Source organism: Cryptomeria japonica, unplaced genomic scaffold (genome assembly GCF_030272615.1).
Source record: "Cryptomeria japonica unplaced genomic scaffold, Sugi_1.0 HiC_scaffold_156, whole genome shotgun sequence".
Lineage (NCBI taxonomy): Eukaryota > Viridiplantae > Streptophyta > Pinopsida > Cupressales > Cupressaceae > Cryptomeria > Cryptomeria japonica.
In genome coordinates this window covers 47,501-60,707 of record NW_026728978.1, presented here as the reverse complement: position 1 = coordinate 60,707, position 13,207 = coordinate 47,501, and the positions used below count along the sequence as shown (strand labels likewise).

Below are 13,207 nucleotides of genomic sequence, written 5' to 3'. Positions count from 1 at the left end.
TAATTTCCAGAAAAAGGCAAAAAAAAATGAGATTTTAAAATTTCCGTTTTGAAAGATAGTGAAAAAAAAGGAACGCGGGTGCCATCTTGAGCCCGCCCTGGTGCGCAGCCCAGGCAAGGCATGCGCACCAAGGTGCCCACCCGAGGTGCACACCCGGGGCAAACCGGGCTCCGACTTCGTGCAGGCCGCACCTTGGAGCACACTTCGGAGCGCTCCTTGGTGCGCACCATGGTGCCCACCAGGGCGCACCCGAGGCAAACCGGGCTCCGACTTCGTGCACGCCGCACCTTGGAGCACACATCGGAGCGCTCCCAGGTTCGCACCAGCGTTGCGCACCTTTGATGCGCTGCCTTCACTAATTTCCAGAAAAGGCAAAAAAAAATGATATTTTAAAATTTCCGTTCTGAAAGATAGTGAAAAAAACGGAACGCGGGTGCCATCTTGAGCCCTTCCTGATGCGCAGCCCAGGCAAGTTGTGCGCACCAAGGTGCCCACCCTGGCGGAGGTGCGCGCCCGGGGCAAACCGGGCTCCGACTTCGTGCACTGCATGGTGCCCACCAAGGCGCGCAACCCAGCCAAGGTGCCCACCGCAGCGAAGGTGCACGCGAGGTGCGCACCCGAGGTGCACACCCGGGGCAAACCGGGCTCCGACTTCGTGCACGCCGCACCTTGGAGCACACTTCAGAGCGCTCCTTGGTACGCACCAGGGCGCGCAACCCAGCCAAGGTGCTCACCCCGGCGAAGGTGCACGCGAGGTGCGCACCCGGGGCAAACCGGGCTCGGACTTCGTGCACGCCGCACCTTGGAGCACACATCGGAGCGCTCCCGGGTTCGCACCAGCATTGCGCACCTTTGATGCGCTGCCTTCACTAATTTCCAGAAAAGGCAAAAAAAAGAAAAAAATGAGATTTTAAAATTTCCGTTTTGAAAGATAGTGAAAAAAACGGAACGCGGGTGCCATCTTGAGCCCGCCCTGGTGTGCAGCCCAGGCAAGTTGTGCGCACCAAGGCACCCACCCTGGCCAAGGTGGGTCACGGGGTGGGTCCTAGGGTGGGTAACGGGGTGGGTACTAAGGTGCGTGCCAAGGTGGGTCATAGGGTGGGTGCCAAGGTGGGCACCAGGGTGGGTGTGCACCAACCCTAGCCAGGGTAGGTCACGGGGTGGTTGTCGGGGTGGGCGTCAAGGAGCCAAGGTGGGTGGCAAGTAGCCAAGTTGCGTGCCAAGGTGGGTGTCGGGGTGGGTGCCAAGGATCCAAGGTGGGTGCCAAGGAACCAAGGTGGGTGTCTGGGTGGGTGCCGAGGTGGGAGCCAGGGTGGGTCCCAAGGTGAGTGCAAAGGTGGGTGCCAGGGTCAAGGTGAGTGCCAATGTGGGTTCCAAGGTGCCAGGGTCAGGGTGAGTGCCAATGTGGGTTCAAAGGTGCTAAGTTGGGTGCGAGGTTGGGTGCGAGGGTGGGTGGGTGCCAAGGTGTGCTAGGTGGAAGCCCGGGTGGGTCGGCATCCCATGGGTGTCGAGTTGGGTGCCTGATGGGTGCTTCTTGTCAAGTTTTAGTCGTCGGGACTCATTTCGAGCCTTAGAGGTCGTTTCTTGTCCGGTTGCCCTGTCTTCGACCTGGGAACCCAATTTTGGTCCTCGGGTCCCATTTTTTTTTGTCTCGCATCCCACTTTTGGCCTGTGGCCTTTTCGGGGTCGATTCTCGTTTTGGGCATCAGAGCATGTTTCTTCTCCTAAAACCCAATATTTGTTTATTAAGTCTCGGAACACATTTTTGTTCTCGTGGACCCATCATGGGTCTTGGAACGCATTTGTGGTCCTTGGGTCCCATTTTGCATCCCGAAACTTGTGTTTTGGTGCTTGATCCCTATTTTGGGTGCCCACCTTGCACCAAGTGCGCACCCGGGGCAAACCGAGCGCCTTGGTGCACCGGGGCAAGATCGAGCGTGCACCCGAGGCGCCCCGAACATGCACCAAGGTGCACTCGGCCCACATGTGAGCGCAGGTCGTTGCGCCCGAGGTGGTGTGTGGGCACCGCGTTGCAGACGGGACACTGCACGCACACGACGCCCCCTCCAGGTGCACGCACGTAGGCCGGGCCGGGTGCACACCCGACGCCCTAGCAAGGTGCGCGCACCCGGGCAGGGCTCACACTTGGCGAACGGGGCGCACTTCGCGAGGGAGGGTGTGCACCTCGACGGGGGTGGGTGGCCGGGGTGGATTCGCACGTGGGTCGCGGTTTGCTAAGTACACACTGCGACAAGCTCATAACGGGTGCGATCATACCAGCGTTAGTGCACCGGATCCCATCAGAACTCCGCAGTTAAGCGCGCTTGGGCCGGAGTAGTACTGGGATGGGTGACCTCCCGGGAAGTCCCGGTGTTGCACCCTTTTTTAGTTTTTCGCCGGGCGTCGCAATGCTATTTGAATAAACCTTTTGCCCGTTTGCGTTCTCGTCGGGGCCGGGCCGGGCCGGGGTGCGCTGCCCGCACTACCGCGCGCGCGGGGGCGACACCGAGCGCGCACCCGAGGCGCCCCGAGCACACAGGCCACGGTGCAACCCGGGCGTTGTGCGCGCACCCCGGTGCGCCCGAGGTGCTGCGCGCGCACCCAGGTGAAATCGGTGTGCACCTCGGCCAGTGCGCGCTCGGTCGAGTCGCGCACGTTGGCCAAGGTGCACGGTGATGTTTCTTACTCTAAGGTTCCGCACCAGACGCCCGGGACAGGTGAGCGAAGCTGGGCGGGGCCGGGTGCGCGGCCGGGGCAGGTGCACGCAGCTGGAGAGAGCTTTGGAGCACACTTCGGAGCGCACCAATGATGCGCTCCATTCAAAAGTTTCCTGAAAAGGCAAAAAAAGTTGAGATTATAGAATTTCCCACTTGAGAGATTGTAAAAAAAAAAAATTTAAAATGAAGGAAACGCGGGTGCCAAGGTGTGCGCAGCCCAGCCAAGGTGTGCGCACCAAGGCGCCCACCCTGGCGAAGGTGCACGCAAGGTGCGCACCCGAGGCAAACCGGACAATTAACCCAACTTTCGACTTCGCGCGCACCTTGGAGCGCACTTCGGAGCGCTCCTTGGTGCGCACCAATCTTGGGCACCTCGGAGTGCACCATGGCGCCCACCAAGGTGCGCACCCGGGGCAAACCGAGCTCCGACTTCATGCGCACCTTGGAGCGCACGAAAGGTGCGCACCATGGCGCCCACCAAGGTGCGCAGCCCAGCCAAGGCGTGCGCATCAAGGTGCGCACCCTGGCGAAGGTGCGCACCCGGGGCAAACCGAGCTCCGACTTCGTGCGCACCTTGGAGCGCACAAAAGGTGCGCAACCCAGCCAAGGTGTGCGCACCCCGGTCAAACCGAGCTCCGAATCGTGCGCACCAGAGGTGCACGCCATCGTGCGCACCTTGGAGCACACTTCGGAGCCCTCCTTGGTGCGCGCCGATGTTGCGCACCTCGGAGCGCACCCGGGGAAAACAATGCAATTAACCCGACTTTCGACTTCGTGGGCACCTCGGAGCGCTCTCGGGTTCGCACCTCGGAGCACACCGAGGTGCGCACCTTTGATGCGCTGCCTTCACCAATTTCCAGAAAAGGCAAGAAAACATTGAGAAGGTGTGCGCACCGAGGTGCCCACCCTGGCGAAGGTGCACGCGAGGTGCGCACCCGGGGCAAACCGGGCTCCGACTTCGTGCACGCCGCACCTTGGAGCACACTTCGGAGCGCTCCTTGGTGCGCACCAGGGCGCGCAACCCAGCCGAGGTGCCCACCCCGGCGAAGGTGCACGCGAGGTGCGCACCCGGGGCAAACCGGGCTCCGACTTCGTGCACGCCATGGTGCCCACCGCGGCGAAGGTGCACGCGAGGTGCGCACCCGGGGCAAACCGGGCTCCGACTTCGTGCACGCCGCACCTTGGAGCACACTTCGGAGCGCTCCTTGGTGCGCACCATGGTGCCCACCAGGGCGCGCAACCCCGCCGAAGGTGCACGCGAGGTGCGCACCCGGGGCAAACCGGGCTCCGACTTCGTGCACGCCGCACCTTGGAGCACACTTCGGAGCGCTCCTTGGTGCGCACCATGGTGCCCACCAGGGCGCGCAACCCCGCCGAAGGTGCACGCGAGGTGCGCACCCGGGGCAAACCGGGCTCCGACTTCGTGCACGCCATGGTGCGCACCGCGGCGAAGGTGCGCACCCGGGGCAAACCGGGCTCCGACTTCGTGCACGCCGCACCTTGGAGCACACTTCGGAGCGCTCCTTGGTGCGCACCAGGGCGCGCAACCCAGCCGAGGTGCCCACCCCGGCGAAGGTGCACGCGAGGTGCGTACCCGGGGCAAACCGGGCTCCGACTTCGTGCACGCCGCACCTTGGAGCACACTTCGGAGCGCTCCTTGGTGCGCACCATGGTGCCCACCAGGCCGCGCAACCCAGCCAAGGTGTGCGCACCAAGGTGCACGCGAGGTGCGCACCCGGGGCAAACCGGGGTCCGACTTCGTGCACGCCGCACCTTGGAGCACACATCGGGGCGCTCCCGGGTTCGCACCGGCGTTGCACACCGTGGTGGGCACCTCGGAGCACACCAAGGTGGGCAGCGAGGTGCGCACCTTTGATGCGATGCCTTCACTAATTTCCATAAAAGGCAAAAAAAAAACGAGATTTTAAAATTTCCGTTTTGAAAGATAGTGAGAAAAAGGGAATGCTGGTGCCATCTTGAGCCCGCCCTGGTGCGCAGCCCAGCCAAGGTGTGCGCACCAAGGTGCCCACCCTGGCGAAGGTGCGCGCCCGGGCAATTAACCCAACTTCCAACTTCGCGCGCGCCAGGGTGGGAGCGCACCCAACAACCGGGCCTGGGAAGAGCCAATGCGAGAAACCCCACCAAACGCTCTGACAAAAAAAGAGGGGGCGCTCCAGTAACCCCGCTTCGGAGCGCACCCTGGGCAAACCCAGCCAAGGTGCCCACCCCGGCCAAGGTGCAGGCGAGGTGCGCACCCGGGGCAAACCGGGCTCCGACAACGTGCACGCCGCACCTTGGAGCACACTTCGTAGCGCTCCCGGGTGCGCACCTCAGAGCACACCAAGGTGGGCAGCGAGGTGCGCACCTTTGATGCGCTGCCTTCACTAATTTCCAGAAAAGGCAAAAAAAAAAGGAGATTTTAAAATTTCCGTTTTGAAAGATAGTGAAAAAAACGGAACGCGCGTGCCATCTTGAGCCCGCCCTGGTGCGCAGCCCAGGTAAGGTGCCCACCCTGGCAAAGGTGCGCACCCGGGCAATTAACCCTACTTCCGACTTCGTGCGCGCCAGGGTGGCAACCGGGCCTCGGAAGAGCCAATGCGAGAAACCCCACCAAACGCTCCGACAAAAAAAGAGGCGGCGCTCCAATAACCCCGCTTCGGAGCGCAGCCGGGGCAAACCCAGCCAAGGTGCCCACCCCGACGAAGGTGCACGCGAGGTGCGCACCCGGGGCAAACCGGGCTCCGACAACGTGCACGCAGCACCTTGGAGCACACTTCGAAGCACTCCCGGGTGCCCACCGGCGTTGCGCACCGTGGTGGGCAGCGAGGTGCGCACCTTTGATGCGCTGCCTTCACTAATTTCCAGAAAAAGGCAAAAAAAAATGAGATTTTAAAATTTCCGTTTTGAAAGATAGTGAAAAAAAAGGAACGCGGGTGCCATCTTGAGCCCGCCCTGGTGCGCAGCCCAGGCAAGGCATGCGCACCAAGGTGCCCACCCGAGGTGCACACCCGGGGCAAACCGGGCTCCGACTTCGTGCAGGCCGCACCTTGGAGCACACTTCGGAGCGCTCCTTGGTGCGCACCATGGTGCCCACCAGGGCGCGCAACCCAGCCAAGGTCTGCACACTAAGGTGCCCACCCCGGCGAAGGTGCACGCGAGGTGCGCACCCGGGGCAAACCGGGCTCCGACTTCGTGCACGCCATGGTGCCCACCGCGGCGAAGGTGCACGCGAGGTGCGCACCCGGGGCAAACCGGGCTCCGACTTCGTGCACGCCGCACCTTGGAGCACACTTCGGAGCGCTCCTTGGTGCGCACCATGGTGCCCACCAGGGCGCGCAACCCAGCCAAGGTGTGCGCACCAAGGTGCACGCGAGGTGCGCACCCGGGGCAAACCGGGGTCCGACTTCGTGCACGCCGCACCTTGGAGCACACATCGGAGCGCTCCCAGGTTCGCACCAGCGTTGCGCACCTTTGATGCGCTGCCTTCACTAATTTCCAGAAAAGGCAAAAAAAAAACGATATTTTAAAATTTCCGTTCTGAAAGATAGTGAAAAAAACGGAACGCGGGTGCCATCTTGAGCCCTTCCTGGTGCGCAGCCCAGGCAAGTTGTGCGCACCAAGGTGCCCACCCTGGCGGAGGTGCGCGCCCGGGGCAAACCGGGCTCCGACTTCGTGCACTGCATGGTGCCCACCAAGGCGCGCAACCCAGCCAAGGTGCCCACCGCAGCGAAGGTGCACGCGAGGTGCACACCCGGGGCAAACCGGGCTCCGACTTCGTGCACGCCGCACCTTGGAGCACACTTCAGAGCGCTCCTTGGTGCGCACCAGGGCGCGCAACCCAGCCGAGGTGCCCACCCCGGCGAAGGTGCACGCGAGGTGCGCACCCGGGGCAAACCGGGCTCCGACTTCGTGCACGCCATGGTGCCCACCGCGGCGAAGGTGCGCACCCGGGGCAAACCGGGCTCCGACTTCGTGCACGCCGCACCTTGGAGCACACTTCGGAGCGCTCCTTGGTGCGCACCATGGTGCCCACCAGGCCGCGCAACCCAGCCAAGGTGTGCGCACCAAGGTGCACGCGAGGTGCGCACCCGGGGCAAACCGGGGTCCGACTTCGTGCACGCCGCACCTTGGAGCACACATCGGGGCGCTCCCGGGTTCGCACCGGCGTTGCGCACCGTGGTGGGCACCTCGGAGCACACCAAGGTGGGCAGCGAGGTGCGCACCTTTGATGCGATGCCTTCACTAATTTCCATAAAAGGCAAAAAAAAAACGAGATTTTAAAATTTCCGTTTTGAAAGATAGTGAGAAAAAGGGAATGCTGGTGCCATCTTGAGCCCGCCCTGGTGCGCAGCCCAGCCAAGGTTTGCGCACCAAGGTGCCCACCCTGGCGAAGGTGCGCGCCCGGGCAATTAACCCAACTTCCAACTTCGCGCGCGCCAGGGTGGGAGCGCACCCAACAACCGGGCCTGGGAAGAGCCAATGCGAGAAACCCCACCAAACTCTCTGACAAAAAAAGAGGGGGCGCTCCAGTAACCCCGCTTCGGAGCGCACCCTGGGCAAACCCAGCCAAGGTGCCCACCCCGGCCAAGGTGCAGGCGAGGTGCGCACCCGGGGCAAACCGGGCTCCGACAACGTGCACGCCGCACCTTGGAGCACACTTCGTAGCGCTCCCGGGTGCGCACCTCAGAGCACACCAAGGTGGGCAGCGAGGTGCGCACCTTTGATGCGCTGCCTTCACTAATTTCCAGAAAAGGCAAAAAAAAAAGGAGATTTTAAAATTTCCGTTTTGAAAGATAGTGAAAAAAACGGAACGCGCGTGCCATCTTGAGCCCGCCCTGGTGCGCAGCCCAGGTAAGGTGCCACCCTGGCAAAGGTGCGCACCCGGGCAATTAACCCTACTTCCGACTTCGTGCGCGCCAGGGTGGCAACCGGGCCTCGGAAGAGCCAATGCGAGAAACCCCACCAAACGCTCCGACAAAAAAAGAGGCGGCGCTCCAATAACCCCGCTTCGGAGCGCAGCCGGGGCAAACCAAGCCAAGGTGCCCACCCCGACGAAGGTGCACGCGAGGTGCGCACCCGGGGCAAACCGGGCTCCGACAACGTGCACGCAGCACCTTGGAGCACACTTCGAAGCACTCCCGGGTGCCCACCGGCGTTGCGCACCGTGGTGGGCAGCGAGGTGCGCACCTTTGATGCGCTGCCTTCACTAATTTCCAGAAAAAGGCAAAAAAAAATGAGATTTTAAAATTTCCGTTTTGAAAGATAGTGAAAAAAAAGGAACGCGGGTGCCATCTTGAGCCCGCCCTGGTGCGCAGCCCAGGCAAGGCATGCGCACCAAGGTGCCCACCCGAGGTGCACACCCGGGGCAAACCGGGCTCCGACTTCGTGCAGGCCGCACCTTGGAGCACACTTCGGAGCGCTCCTTGGTGCGCACCATGGTGCCCACCAGGGCGCACCCGAGGCAAACCGGGCTCCGACTTCGTGCACGCCGCACCTTGGAGCACACATCGGAGCGCTCCCAGGTTCGCACCAGCGTTGCGCACCTTTGATGCGCTGCCTTCACTAATTTCCAGAAAAGGCAAAAAAAAACGATATTTTAAAATTTCCGTTCTGAAAGATAGTGAAAAAAACGGAACGCGGGTGCCATCTTGAGCCCTTCCTGATGCGCAGCCCAGGCAAGTTGTGCGCACCAAGGTGCCCACCCTGGCGGAGGTGCGCGCCCGGGGCAAACCGGGCTCCGACTTCGTGCACTGCATGGTGCCCACCAAGGCGCGCAACCCAGCCAAGGTGCCCACCGCAGCGAAGGTGCACGCGAGGTGCGCACCCGAGGTGCACACCCGGGGCAAACCGGGCTCCGACTTCGTGCACGCCGCACCTTGGAGCACACTTCAGAGCGCTCCTTGGTACGCACCAGGGCGCGCAACCCAGCCAAGGTGCTCACCCCGGCGAAGGTGCACGCGAGGTGCGCACCCGGGGCAAACCGGGCTCGGACTTCGTGCACGCCGCACCTTGGAGCACACATCGGAGCGCTCCCGGGTTCGCACCAGCATTGCGCACCTTTGATGCGCTGCCTTCACTAATTTCCAGAAAAGGCAAAAAAAAGAAAAAAATGAGATTTTAAAATTTCCGTTTTGAAAGATAGTGAAAAAAACGGAACGCGGGTGCCATCTTGAGCCCGCCCTGGTGTGCAGCCCAGGCAAGTTGTGCGCACCAAGGCACCCACCCTGGCCAAGGTGGGTCACGGGGTGGGTCCTAGGGTGGGTAACGGGGTGGGTACTAAGGTGCGTGCCAAGGTGGGTCATAGGGTGGGTGCCAAGGTGGGCACCAGGGTGGGTGTGCACCAACCCTAGCCAGGGTAGGTCACGGGGTGGTTGTCGGGGTGGGCGTCAAGGAGCCAAGGTGGGTGGCAAGTAGCCAAGTTGCGTGCCAAGGTGGGTGTCGGGGTGGGTGCCAAGGATCCAAGGTGGGTGCCAAGGAACCAAGGTGGGTGTCTGGGTGGGTGCCGAGGTGGGAGCCAGGGTGGGTCCCAAGGTGAGTGCAAAGGTGGGTGCCAGGGTCAAGGTGAGTGCCAATGTGGGTTCCAAGGTGCCAGGGTCAGGGTGAGTGCCAATGTGGGTTCAAAGGTGCTAAGTTGGGTGCGAGGTTGGGTGCGAGGGTGGGTGGGTGCCAAGGTGTGCTAGGTGGAAGCCCGGGTGGGTCGGCATCCCATGGGTGTCGAGTTGGGTGCCTGATGGGTGCTTCTTGTCAAGTTTTAGTCGTCGGGACTCATTTCGAGCCTTAGAGGTCGTTTCTTGTCCGGTTGCCCTGTCTTCGACCTGGGAACCCAATTTTGGTCCTCGGGTCCCATTTTTTTTTGTCTCGCATCCCACTTTTGGCCTGTGGCCTTTTCGGGGTCGATTCTCGTTTTGGGCATCAGAGCATGTTTCTTCTCCTAAAACCCAATATTTGTTTATTAAGTCTCGGAACACATTTTTGTTCTCGTGGACCCATCATGGGTCTTGGAACGCATTTGTGGTCCTTGGGTCCCATTTTGCATCCCGAAACTTGTGTTTTGGTGCTTGATCCCTATTTTGGGTGCCCACCTTGCACCAAGTGCGCACCCGGGGCAAACCGAGCGCCTTGGTGCACCGGGGCAAGATCGAGCGTGCACCCGAGGCGCCCCGAACATGCACCAAGGTGCACTCGGCCCACATGTGAGCGCAGGTCGTTGCGCCCGAGGTGGTGTGTGGGCACCGCGTTGCAGACGGGACACTGCACGCACACGACGCCCCCTCCAGGTGCACGCACGTAGGCCGGGCCGGGTGCACACCCGACGCCCTAGCAAGGTGCGCGCACCCGGGCAGGGCTCACACTTGGCGAACGGGGCGCACTTCGCGAGGGAGGGTGTGCACCTCGACGGGGGTGGGTGGCCGGGGTGGATTCGCACGTGGGTCGCGGTTTGCTAAGTACACACTGCGACAAGCTCATAACGGGTGCGATCATACCAGCGTTAGTGCACCGGATCCCATCAGAACTCCGCAGTTAAGCGCGCTTGGGCCGGAGTAGTACTGGGATGGGTGACCTCCCGGGAAGTCCCGGTGTTGCACCCTTTTTTAGTTTTTCGCCGGGCGTCGCAATGCTATTTGAATAAACCTTTTGCCCGTTTGCGTTCTCGTCGGGGCCGGGCCGGGCCGGGGTGCGCTGCCCGCACTACCGCGCGCGCGGGGGCGACACCGAGCGCGCACCCGAGGCGCCCCGAGCACACAGGCCACGGTGCAACCCGGGCGTTGTGCGCGCACCCCGGTGCGCCCGAGGTGCTGCGCGCGCACCCAGGTGAAATCGGTGTGCACCTCGGCCAGTGCGCGCTCGGTCGAGTCGCGCACGTTGGCCAAGGTGCACGGTGATGTTTCTTACTCTAAGGTTCCGCACCAGACGCCCGGGACAGGTGAGCGAAGCTGGGCGGGGCCGGGTGCGCGGCCGGGGCAGGTGCACGCAGCTGGAGAGAGCTTTGGAGCACACTTCGGAGCGCACCAATGATGCGCTCCATTCAAAAGTTTCCTGAAAAGGCAAAAAAAGTTGAGATTATAGAATTTCCCACTTGAGAGATTGTAAAAAAAAAAAATTTAAAATGAAGGAAACGCGGGTGCCAAGGTGTGCGCAGCCCAGCCAAGGTGTGCGCACCAAGGCGCCCACCCTGGCGAAGGTGCACGCAAGGTGCGCACCCGAGGCAAACCGGACAATTAACCCAACTTTCGACTTCGCGCGCACCTTGGAGCGCACTTCGGAGCGCTCCTTGGTGCGCACCAATCTTGGGCACCTCGGAGTGCACCATGGCGCCCACCAAGGTGCGCACCCGGGGCAAACCGAGCTCCGACTTCGTGCGCACCTTGGAGCGCACGAAAGGTGCGCACCATGGCGCCCACCAAGGTGCGCAGCCCAGCCAAGGCGTGCGCATCAAGGTGCGCACCCTGGCGAAGGTGCGCACCCGGGGCAAACCGAGCTCCGACTTCGTGCGCACCTTGGAGCGCACAAAAGGTGCGCAACCCAGCCAAGGTGTGCGCACCCCGGTCAAACCGAGCTCCGAATCGTGCGCACCAGAGGTGCACGCCATCGTGCGCACCTTGGAGCACACTTCGGAGCCCTCCTTGGTGCGCGCCGATGTTGCGCACCTCGGAGCGCACCCGGGGAAAACAATGCAATTAACCCGACTTTCGACTTCGTGGGCACCTCGGAGCGCTCTCGGGTTCGCACCTCGGAGCACACCGAGGTGCGCACCTTTGATGCGCTGCCTTCACCAATTTCCAGAAAAGGCAAGAAAACATTGAGAAGGTGTGCGCACCGAGGTGCCCACCCTGGCGAAGGTGCACGCGAGGTGCGCACCCGGGGCAAACCGGGCTCCGACTTCGTGCACGCCGCACCTTGGAGCACACTTCGGAGCGCTCCTTGGTGCGCACCAGGGCGCGCAACCCAGCCGAGGTGCCCACCCCGGCGAAGGTGCACGCGAGGTGCGCACCCGGGGCAAACCGGGCTCCGACTTCGTGCACGCCATGGTGCCCACCGCGGCGAAGGTGCACGCGAGGTGCGCACCCGGGGCAAACCGGGCTCCGACTTCGTGCACGCCGCACCTTGGAGCACACTTCGGAGCGCTCCTTGGTGCGCACCATGGTGCCCACCAGGGCGCGCAACCCCGCCGAAGGTGCACGCGAGGTGCGCACCCGGGGCAAACCGGGCTCCGACTTCGTGCACGCCGCACCTTGGAGCACACTTCGGAGCGCTCCTTGGTGCGCACCATGGTGCCCACCAGGGCGCGCAACCCCGCCGAAGGTGCACGCGAGGTGCGCACCCGGGGCAAACCGGGCTCCGACTTCGTGCACGCCATGGTGCGCACCGCGGCGAAGGTGCGCACCCGGGGCAAACCGGGCTCCGACTTCGTGCACGCCGCACCTTGGAGCACACTTCGGAGCGCTCCTTGGTGCGCACCAGGGCGCGCAACCCAGCCGAGGTGCCCACCCCGGCGAAGGTGCACGCGAGGTGCGTACCCGGGGCAAACCGGGCTCCGACTTCGTGCACGCCGCACCTTGGAGCACACTTCGGAGCGCTCCTTGGTGCGCACCATGGTGCCCACCAGGCCGCGCAACCCAGCCAAGGTGTGCGCACCAAGGTGCACGCGAGGTGCGCACCCGGGGCAAACCGGGGTCCGACTTCGTGCACGCCGCACCTTGGAGCACACATCGGGGCGCTCCCGGGTTCGCACCGGCGTTGCGCACCGTGGTGGGCACCTCGGAGCACACCAAGGTGGGCAGCGAGGTGCGCACCTTTGATGCGATGCCTTCACTAATTTCCATAAAAGGCAAAAAAAAAACGAGATTTTAAAATTTCCGTTTTGAAAGATAGTGAGAAAAAGGGAATGCTGGTGCCATCTTGAGCCCGCCCTGGTGCGCAGCCCAGCCAAGGTGTGCGCACCAAGGTGCCCACCCTGGCGAAGGTGCGCGCCCGGGCAATTAACCCAACTTCCAACTTCGCGCGCGCCAGGGTGGGAGCGCACCCAACAACCGGGCCTGGGAAGAGCCAATGCGAGAAACCCCACCAAACGCTCTGACAAAAAAAGAGGGGGCGCTCCAGTAACCCCGCTTCGGAGCGCACCCTGGGCAAACCCAGCCAAGGTGCCCACCCCGGCCAAGGTGCAGGCGAGGTGCGCACCCGGGGCAAACCGGGCTCCGACAACGTGCACGCCGCACCTTGGAGCACACTTCGTAGCGCTCCCGGGTGCGCACCTCAGAGCACACCAAGGTGGGCAGCGAGGTGCGCACCTTTGATGCGCTGCCTTCACTAATTTCCAGAAAAGGCAAAAAAAAAAGGAGATTTTAAAATTTCCGTTTTGAAAGATAGTGAAAAAAACGGAACGCGCGTGCCATCTTGAGCCCGCCCTGGTGCGCAGCCCAGGTAAGGTGCCCACCCTGGCAAAGGTGCGCACCCGGGCAATTAACCCTACTTCCGACTTCGTGCGCGCC

At 62.7% G+C, this 13,207-nt stretch overlaps 2 non-coding genes across 2 annotated transcripts; both read left to right on the top strand.

Annotated features, from left to right (window-relative positions):
- The first annotated feature begins 2,263 nt into the window (after positions 1-2,263).
- Positions 2,264-2,382, top strand: LOC131866870 (5S ribosomal RNA). The gene has a single exon (XR_009365469.1). It is a non-coding gene; the product is annotated as a 5S ribosomal RNA (ribosomal RNA).
- A 7,805-nt stretch (positions 2,383-10,187) lies between these two features.
- On the top strand, positions 10,188-10,306 carry LOC131866912 (5S ribosomal RNA). Its single transcript, XR_009365511.1, has one exon. It is a non-coding gene; the product is annotated as a 5S ribosomal RNA (ribosomal RNA).
- The last annotated feature ends 2,901 nt before the right edge of the window (positions 10,307-13,207 follow it).